The sequence below is a fragment of the Myotis yumanensis genome, unplaced genomic scaffold, assembly GCF_028538775.1.
Source record: "Myotis yumanensis isolate MYYU_CA2020_CCGP unplaced genomic scaffold, mMyoYum1.0.hap1 SCAF_4, whole genome shotgun sequence".
NCBI classification, from domain to species: Eukaryota; Metazoa; Chordata; class Mammalia; order Chiroptera; family Vespertilionidae; genus Myotis; species Myotis yumanensis.
Genome location: NW_027223755.1, coordinates 68,623,523 through 68,634,224, shown reverse-complemented (window position 1 = coordinate 68,634,224; position 10,702 = coordinate 68,623,523). Strand labels below are relative to the sequence as shown.

The following is a 10,702-nucleotide window of genomic DNA, read 5'->3' as shown; positions in this document are numbered from 1 at the left end:
CAAGGACTAAGGAAAAGAACCATACCAACTGCTCTTCTTAGTAAAGCTACTGGCCTCTCTTCTGTGGTCCCCTAGCACTTTGTCTATTCTATTTACCTGTGGTCACAAGAAGAAGAATGCATTATAAGTCCATCTTCTGTATACTCACACATACAGGGATCTGGCCCTAGTAAGGTTGGGTCTCCCAGGTACTAACACTGAGCCTGCAGAGAGGAAGAAACAACCATGGCTCTCATTCAATACCTGCTAAAATGACAAAATGAATGAGTAAATATATAAATAACTGCAGATGGATAGATGAAGAAATGGAACGCTGCTCTTTAAAAAATGGCTTGGGTGATGTTTTCAATCTAACACCAATTCTCTGCTCTGAAGGATAAGTAATTGTAAAAATTGCTGCCAGAGAAACTTCTGGAGCTTTCTCCCACCCGTACTAGACTTCTTTCTTTTAACCTCAACCCTTCCCTTTATTTATCTCTATTAGAAATATTTCCAATTGAGTATTTTATTATTATTATTGATTTTTTAAGAAAGAGAGGAAGGGAGGGAGACAGACAGAGAAAGAGAGAGAGAGAAATATCAATTTGTTGTTCCACTTTTTTATGCATTCGTTGGTTGATTCATGCATATATCCTGAGTAGGGATCAAACCTACAACCTTGCCATATCAGGACAACGCTCTAACCAACTGAGCTACCTGGCCAGGGCCCCATTTGTTGTTGTTGTTGTTTTTAAATATATTTTATTGATTTATTTTTACAGAGAGAAAGGGAGAGGGATAGAGAGTTAGAAACATTGATGAGAGAGAAACATCGATCAGCTGCCTCCTACACACCCCCTACTGGGGATGTGCCTGCAACCAAGGTACATGCCCTTGACTGGAATCGAACCTGGGACCTTTCAGTCTGCAGGCCGATGCTCTATCCACTGAGCCAAACTGGTTAGGGCAGTTGTTGTTGTTTTTTTAACTCTAATTCTAAATCTATACAACACTCTATGTGTGTGTGAATGTGTGTGTGTGTATGTGTGTGTGAAAACATGAATGAATGTGTGTAGGCGTATATGTCTGCACATGTGTTAAAGCCTCATTTTATTTCTGGATTATTAAGGCTGGTTATGCTAATCAGAAAAACAGTTGTTTTTAAGCTCAAGTCCCAAGTGAAAGCACCTCCTACAGCTAAAAATTCATTCCCACCAACATCCAGAGGTCTACTCTAAATAACCATGCATCTGTCTGCAAACAGCTCTAAATCATGAGACAAACTTGTACCTTCTGCCCCTTGTCTGATGGAAAGTCATATTTAATATTATTTCTCTCTGAGCTTCAATTACAAATGAATCTGTTTTAATTTCAAGTACTGAAAAAATAAGCAAAGCAGCTGGGCTTGCAATAAATCACTAGATAAATGTGCAGAAACTGTTTAGACCAAGCGAGCAGACAGGCACAGCTGCCATCATTGGGACATTCCATTCTCTACCAATGAGACTGACCTGAGACCCCACCTCACAATGAACCGTGCTTCTTAGTTCACTGAATCCTGAAAGGTCTACTCACATAGACAAAAACAAATCAGAGGAAATTTGATATTCTGAAAATAAAATGTCAACAACTATTGGAAGTTTCTCTGGCTTACTTAGCCGGTACTTCAAATCTTTAGTTAACATAAAACATAAGAGAATAAAATCTTCCTGGGCTTTTAGCAGTCATTAGCATGGTGAAGGCAACAAATCTGGAAAAAAAAACACACACACACATAAAAATGACCTAAAATAGGTTCACTGGGTTCCTGTAACTGGAACCCACAAGGATGCCCTTAGGGACAGGCTAAGACCCTGCAGACCTGAGCTCTTTCCACACTCTACCACTTCCATAAGCTGGGCTCACCACAGTCGGTTGTTGCCATTAACATTGAGGTGGACAGCCCCGAGTCACACTGAGCTTCTATTGGACACTAGTGGGAGATAAAGGGCACAGCAAAGGGAGAGGTAGGGCTGATGGGTCTTATCCCCTCTTCTATTTCAATCACCTTCAAAGCTATCGTGAGTTGGCATTTCCTTACTGGTATTTCTGTCAATCTGCTTAAGGTAACATTGTCTTCCTATAGTAAAAGGGGGTAATGCACGATTAGAATAAACATGTAAGATAGAGGAGAGAGGTATTTCATTCCAAAGTTATTAAAAAGCCATATATTCCACATGTAAATGCCTTTCATGCCATATTCTACCTCATCTGACCTGAGTCAGATTATAAACATAAGGCGGTTTGCAGATAAAATTAGGAAAGTTGTCAAAATCCACATATGCTTCACACACAGAGAATATACTAAACGTCAAAATATCAGTTCAATGAAATATTTGGTTTGAAATATGATGTTTAAATTCTCATCTACGTGATACTTGGTAAGATGTGAACCTTTAATAAATATGATATGGTTAAAACAGACCAGGTCTGTGTTATCAAGAGGAAATAAGACATTAGTTATTACATCTGATTAACAGTCAACTGGAATAATTAAAACCAGGAGCACACACATACCCTCTTTTCCTCAATAGCTTTAACTCTTTCAGGCTAAGAAACCACAGACACAAAACTGGAGCCGTGCGCCAAATTGTGGCTCTGAGTGGCTGAGAGATTAAAGCTGCTTCTTCACTAACTCAACAGCATTTTAGGCACTGAGGAACACTGGCTCTTTAAGTAGCTTTTATAAATTATTGGTATGCTAATTTTGAAATAAATCCCCTATTTTTCTTCCACATTCATGTATGTTTTGCATTTGCCTTCCTGCATGCAGTTAGTGGCTCAAATCCTGAGTGACACACCAGAGCATCTTAAGACCTCAGAGAGCTGTCACAGCCACAGTTGGGAATACCTTTTCCTGGGGTGAGAGCAACTATGCAAAAGAGAGAAAAAAGGCTGGATGAGAAATTTCAAAAAATTAAGCATTCCTTTAAGAGTGTCTGTAGCTAGAAATAAGTCAAACTCCAAACAGCATTAAAGAAATATCAAGCCGACAGTCAGGGGGAAGCTGTCTCTTCACATTTCTTAACAGTGCTAAATTAATTCTTTTAAAATAAAAGTTGGTATTAATACTTACCTAGACCAAAAGTCAAGCTCTTTGACAGTAACTGTAATTCCTACTCAGTGAGCCATTTTATTTTGGGGATATAATCTAGAACCATTGCTCTCATGAGCTGACTTATTTTTCTTACTGTACTGTCCAGCCCCAAGAACTTTCATTCAACCCTGCTACCCAGAGTAGCCACAGAAAATCTTTCATGTGACTTCCTTTTTTACTCGAGCTTGGATGAATTCCTTTTAATACATAAATTTCTCAAGAGCAGTGTTTAGTTTCCTAAATGTTCAGGAAAGAGGAAGCTCTGACACTTACTGAGAGACAACACACATGATCTCAACATGATTTAAAGGAAGAAAGACAGCAAACAACACATTCACAACTTGAACTGCATTAAATAGAGACAAGGAAAATACTGGTAACATGTATTAATATTTTTTTAAATATTTTTTTTGTTTTTGTGTGTTTTTTATTGATTTCAGAGAGGAAGGGAGAGATAGAAACATCAATGATGAGAATCATTGATCCATTGATCGGCTGCCTCCTTCACAACCCCTACTGAGGATCAAGCCCATAACCCGGGCATGTGCTCTTACTGGGAATCAAATCATGATCTCCTAGTTCAGTGATCGGCAAACTGCAGCTCGGCAAACCGCAGCTCGCGAGCCACACGCGGCTCTTTGGCCCCTTGAGTGTGGCTCTTCCACAAAATAATGACTTCTGTACATGGGCCATGAAGTTTCAATCACACTGTATGTGTGCGCCCGCACGTGGTATTTTGTGGAAGAGCCACACTCAAGGGGCCAAAGAGCCGCATGTGGCTCACGAACCGCGGTTCATAGGTCCATGCTCAACCACTGAGCCACAGTGGCAGGGCTTGTGTTCTCTTTTTAAGTTGGATTATGACGATATGATTCCATCTAAATTCTAGGAGAGAGATGATGGGGATCCAGACAGGGGTTCAATTTCTATTCAGGAGAAAGTCAAGCTCAGACCCTATTGCCCTCACTATACATAATGTGATGACAAGAAGTTTGGGTAGCAAACATTTAGTCTTCCTCCTATGTGTTGCTTATACATTGACAATAATTAATAGGACCTATTAACCCTGATTTCTACAATGCAATCTCAAAATTTGATTATTGGAAAGTTACAACAAGACCAAAAACTGTCACCACACTTCATGCTGGTGATTTGGACTTGGAGAAGGCCTTGCAGCCTTTAAATCAGTGGTTCTCAACCTTCCTAATGCTGCGACCCTTTAATACAGTTCCTCATGTTGTGACCCCCCAACCATGAAATTATTTTTGTTGCTACTTCATAACTGTAATTTTGCTACTGTTATGAATTGTAATGTAAATATCTGATAGGCAGGATGTATTTTCATTGTTACAAATTGAACATAATTAAAGCATAGTGATTAATCACAAAAATAATATGTAATTATATATGTGTTTTCTGATGGTCTTAGGCGACCCCTGTGACAGGGTCATTCAACCCCCAAAGGGGTCGCGACCCACAGGTTGGCAACCCACAGGTTGAGAACCGCTGCTTTAAATTAATAAGCAAAAGAGTTCCTATCTCTTATGTGTTATATTTCATATTATTACAGCCTTTTCAAGTATCATACAGAAAACAGAACACACTGTTGAAGCAATGCTTTATGTTTAAATACTTAGAAGGACAAGTTTATAGTAAATCTCAGGAATATATAATCACAATTGTGACGACATTCTAGTTTGTGGAAGCTGATGCTTAAAACTGACATTGAAAGGTTTATCAATGCTTTATCATTAATATGGAAGAGAAAGAAAAATATATATGTAGTATACATGTATATGTGTATGCATATTTATATTTTATATGTATATATACACCTATGCATATGTGTGTGTGTGCATGTGTGTATAGTTCTATAAGGAATGGACTTCAACATCAACTTTCAAGTAACTGTCAGTAATGAACTAAATCCTCCCCTTTGAAAAAGCAAATTAAGAATCAAGAGAATAAAGAAGACAGATTTTTAAAAGTGAAATATTCTTAAAACAGTAGTGGATCTGACTTTCTAGAAAAAAAAAATACCAATAATGTTATGGGTTAACTTTAAAAATTAAAATATACTACTTGTACGTTTATAGTTAGAGACTTAGTAAAATATACATTAGTGAGCTTTCATAAAAACTATTTGAAAGAGAAATTATACGGAGCTTATATCTGTGCCATATACAATTCTCTTTCATTTCACTGAAGTCATTTGAATTTGGGGGGAAATTTAATCTAAATGTTGTGATTCATTTCCACACAAATCATGAAAAAAAACTGTTGAACGTTTGATGTAGTTTCAGGACTGTTTTTATACCTTTATAGTTTTTATTCTTCTTCCTTCAACCCCAGGATGTGGCACCTTGCCAAGAGAACAAGAACTTATATATGGTTTCTTTAACTACTACTCACCTACTCAGGGGGTAGGAAGCCTGTGGGCTACTAAAGAAGGGTGGCTTGAGGAATAATAATGAAGCTATGGATACACTTTGAAGTTTGCAGCATTGTGAGCTCATGGGACTAATGGTGTTGAAAATCTAAGAGTATAAATAAAATTATACTGGTTGGTTCCTGTATAATAATGTATACCAAGGTGACCAAAGTATATAAAAGGAAATACTTTACCCATGAGAAGTGACTGACCTCAGCTTTCTGAATTATTTTTTTTCCACTTGAAATTAATGATGCCTTTGTTCTAGGTCGGTTTTCATTTCATTCTTTTAAGTGAGACTTTTATTCCTGGAGGGAATGTACTCACCCACCCTCAGAAGAGGTCTACCCAAGGTCAGGGTAGACCTTAAGAGTGGGAGAGCCATCTGCATCCCAATGCAAAAAGTTCAACAAGAAAAATGATGGTCTAGAACAGGCGTGGGCAAACTTTTTGACTCGAGGGCCACAATGGGTTCTTAAACTGGACCGGAGGGCCGGAACAAAAGCATGGATGGAGTGTTTCTGTGAACTAATATAAATTCAAAGTAAACATCATTACATAAAAGGGTGTGGTCTTTTTTTTTTTTTTTTTAGTTTTATTCATTTCAAACGGGCCGGATCCGGCCCGCGGGCCGTAGTTTGCCCACGGCTGGTCTAGAATCCTCCTAATATCCTCACTAACCCTCAATAATCTTCTACTCAGAACTAAATTAACCAATTCCACTCTTCTCTCCATAGACTACTAGTACCTATTCTATTGACCTGGATATTCAGAAGTAGAGAAGGTCAAAAGCAGCAATCCCTAATCCTTAAGGCTTACACAGATTGGCCTGACCAAATAGCAATGAGTCTGGCCCTCATATTTTACATTATAATATCCTCCAACACCTGGTTGAAATACTGCTGAGGGTGGAGAAAGGAGGAAAGATGTCCTTGTGATCAATGACAGAATAAGGTGAGGTTGAAATAGATGCACCAAATAAAATCATACCAATTATAATCATCGCAATTTGGTATTTGAATTAAACTTCAACACTGAACCTATCTATTCTGAAAGAATACAAAATTCAACAGCAGCTAAAACATGGCCCTCTGCTCCAGATTTTTAAACTAGGTTCCAGTGCCCATTTAAATACTTAGGGAGAACAAGAAAGGACCTCCTTGACTTAGTGAGAAGGCAGGAGGGAATGCAGCCTGGATGGTGGTCAGGGTGACAGGAAGGAGAAACCCAGGGACTCCTGGGCGCTCCTTGCCAGGCAGCACAAGCCTGTCTGGGAAATTGGGGACCTTATTTCCGACTGAACCATGGAGTCAGAGCTGGGAGGGGCATGGTTGGGAGGATTCCAAACTGAGGGATTAGCATATGGACTAATCCTTGAACTCAGGAGGTCTCTATACTTTTTAAAATTATTGAGGCTCCTCAAAGAGCATTTTTACATAGGTATATCTCTCAACGTTTGCCATATTTGAAATTAAAACTAATTTTAAATTTTTTTATATATTTGAAGTAATGATAATAAACCTAACATATGTTATCACAAGTAAGATTTTTTTAAGGAAAAATAACTATGTATTGCAAAATGATGAAATTTGGTGCGGCATTGCGTTATGTTCATATTTTTGTAAATTTCCTCAATGTTTACCTTAATAGAAGATAGCTGTCTTCTACTGTATTCTCATATTTTCTTCTGAATTCAGTCTGTAGCAATACGTTGTTTTGGTTGAAGAATGAAAAAAATGCAGCCTTATAAAAATATATGTAGTTGGGAAAAGGAGGCGTATGTTAATAGCCTTTCCAAATAATTGTATATATTATTTTTTGCTACCCTCACTAAAACCTGGAAAGTTGTCGTTTTTTAAGGTCAGTTGCAATTTGGAAATTTGAAACCATAGAAATGAACTTCTCATGCTATGTTATGTGAAAATCCATTGGTCTATCTTGTACTTTGAACATATCCTTTATACATGCTTGCTAGATTCTTGAAGTCAGGCATTAACCATTTGGAAAATACTGGAATCCCTGATTTCAGATGCTGATCTTCCAAAAGTTGCCACATTGTATTATACATTATCAATAGAATCACATTTACTAGTATTACCACCAATCTCATAGTAAAAAGCTTTTAAGTATTTGGGAACTTTTAAATATTTGTCAAGCTCCTAGTGAAAAATTCTAATTTTTACTTGAAAGCTTAAATTTTATCATTGGCAACAAATACTGTCAGTTGTTTTCCTTGAAGTGACAGGTTTATTTCATTTATTTCTTATAAAATTCCTGCCAAATACGAAGGTCTAAATAAGCATAGTTTGTCAGTCATGCTTTCAAATAAAAATGGCATTTTCAGCATCTAAAAAACTGATCTGATGCTTGTTCTCATCCAAACTGTGGATAGAATAAAATCATAATAAACATCCTATAGTGCTGAACCAGACTTGTATTCCTAGAATGAACCCTGGGTAATGAACACATGGTATTGACTTGGCAGCATCCCTTCCTTTGAGGGACCATCCCCCCAACCCCCATTTCACATTATTTTAGTGGCGCACTCAGTCATTGGCACGTAGAAGGGCACAGAGACAAAGCCTAGAAAACAATAAAGTAGGTTGAATCAGACAGAGGCAAGCATGCAACACACGAGTGTGTCAGAGTTCTTTCCTGGGGTGGCTGTCAAATGCCTGAAAGAAAAATGATCTCTTGCAATGGCGTTGCTGAGCTTAAGAGACAATGAACCTCAAGTTGCTTTTAGCCATCTTCCCTTCCCCACAGAGGATGGTGTGATCAACTGTTCAATGAAAAGCTCTTGAGCTCTAGCCGGTTTGGGTCAGTGGATAGAGCCTGCGGACTGAAGGGTCCTGGCTTTGATTCTGGCCAAGGGCACATGCCTGAGTTGTGGGCTCGGTCCCCAGTAGCGGGGAGGCAGAAGGCAGCTGATCAATGATTCTCTCTTATCATTGATGTTTCTCTTCTCTTCTTTCTTTCTCTCTCTCTCTCTCTCTCTCTCTCTCTCTCTCTCCCCTTACTCTATGAAATAAAATTATATTTAAAAAAGAAAAAAAAGATAAGCTCTTGAAAACTTTAATGTGCCTCAGTTTATTTAAGCACACATCAATTCAAATTGGGCAGCATCAAACCAAGAGGAGCTATGGGGAGTGTTCACAGAGAAAATACAGAAGCAAAGCAAGGAAATTGGTTGGCTGGAGTTTGAGCAGTGCCTTATTTGAGTTGACTCGTTGTGATTGGTGTTTCTTGGGTTTCATTTTCTCAGATTCAGATGCACTGACTATGGCTTAGGCTTTTGTTTGCTGACATAGGTAACCAAGGCATTAAACCCACCCAAATAGCCTCCTTGTTTGCTTTCTTTGACACAACACAGAGAGAAGCAGAATTGATTAATAAAAGATAATGACATTGTTAGAGCCTGTGGATACTTTTATGTCTAAAGCCACATTCAAGTCTGGGGCTGCTGAGTCGCCAATACGGCCTCTTGAAGAATTTCGGTTGAATTTTGCACATACAATCACAGAAGTGTAATATAATCTACCTGATGAGGGTTACCTTTTTTTTCTTAAATTCTATTTGAAATTTTCCTTTTTAGAGTTGTTTTTATCAATATTTATGTGTAAGAGTAATCTATTTTATGTGTGAGTGGGTGGGTTCTGGCTTGGTGAAACGGGGTGAGGTGGGGACAGGAGGGAAGGGAAGAGGAGGGGAGGAGATGGAATGTGAAAGAATCAGACAAAACAAAACCAGAACAGTAGAAATAACATAGGCATTATTTATTGCTTAAAGGTTTGAAAGAATTCTGTGAAATCATACAGGTTCAAATTTTTATGTGTTTATTTTTTAATACTCTCACCTTTTTCATGATGATTGGTCTAGACAGGTTTAACTTTTCTTGAATTAAATTTAGTAATTCATATTTTTCTAGAAAATGAGTTTTGCACCCACATTTTCTTATTAATTAGCCTATTCTTAGATACATTTTTTATATCCTCTCTGTGGTGTATATATTTCACATTTCTCATTCTTAATTACATATTTGGGCATTTTCTCTTTATTGATTAGATGAGCTAGTGATTTAAATGGATATTCTTGTTATTGTTTACTTATAAAAATAGTATTGTATGTATTTAATAATTTCCTATTTGTTCTTCTAATTCATTAATTCTCATATTTATACTTGATTCTTCCTGGTTTCCTAAGCTTAATCTGTTTTTCTTGTTCAGTTTCTTTCATGTATGCTTAACTTCCTTTCCTGAGAATGAGCTCTTTTTGACTCCTTAGAACCACCCCCCCATATGACTTAATATGACTCAGCTCTACCCACTGATACTCCACTAATTCTTTTCTAACTTTTTCTTTAAATACAAAAAATCGGGTTTTTAGTTGGAACAGGTAATGCTTTCCTCACTATTTTTTACTGTGGTTAGTCAGAAAGAACATTTCTTAATGCTTTTCAGAAAGCTGTTCAGCCAGGCACGAACCTCAACAGAAACACAGATGGATCAAATAGGCCACCTTGGGTATTAACCCTGCATGATCAGGAAAATAGCTCCGAGAAACATACAAATAACTTTCTCAAAGTAGAAGCCAATTTGAGGCTTGGAGAAAAGAGGGAAAGCTAAGACCCCAGCTAAATATCTCACACATCACCTCACTTTGGGTACTGGGTTTAATCCTATGCAATTTACTGAATTAACCTTACTTAATTTCCCTTTAATGCCAAGTTTGCCAAAATACCCGAATCTGTTAATGGAAAAATTGCACAAACACATCACAAAGAAAAACCAAGGGCCTGTCTGGGGGCAAATTATTTTTATAAGAATTTAATGTAAAGCAGTTTGACCATTTCTGAAAGGCACTCGGCAGTCCCCAAAATGGCTTATGATTTTAGCTATTAAAAGAGAATATTTATAATAGCTTTGATTTTTCTAATGAAACCCTGCAGGAGATAGATCTCTAATGTAAACTTATAGTAATCTGCAAGTTCAGGCGGCTGCAGGGGCGGGGGTGGGGGGGGGAGATATTTCAAGGTGTTATACTATTGTCTGAACCTTGAAATAATTTTTATCAAGATCAAAAGAGTTTTTAATCAGCTGAGTTGGGATTGCTTAATCACGGGGTTTAAATGATTTTGGAAGAACCATTTTCGGGCT

General features: G+C 37.7%; 1 non-coding gene across 1 annotated transcript; it reads right to left on the bottom strand.

The window, feature by feature from the left end:
• Positions 1 to 629: 629 nt before the first annotated feature.
• TRNAI-GAU (transfer RNA isoleucine (anticodon GAU)) lies at positions 630 to 707 on the bottom strand. Its single transcript has one exon. It is a non-coding gene; the product is annotated as a tRNA-Ile (tRNA).
• Between the last annotated feature and the right edge of the window lie 9,995 nt (positions 708 to 10,702).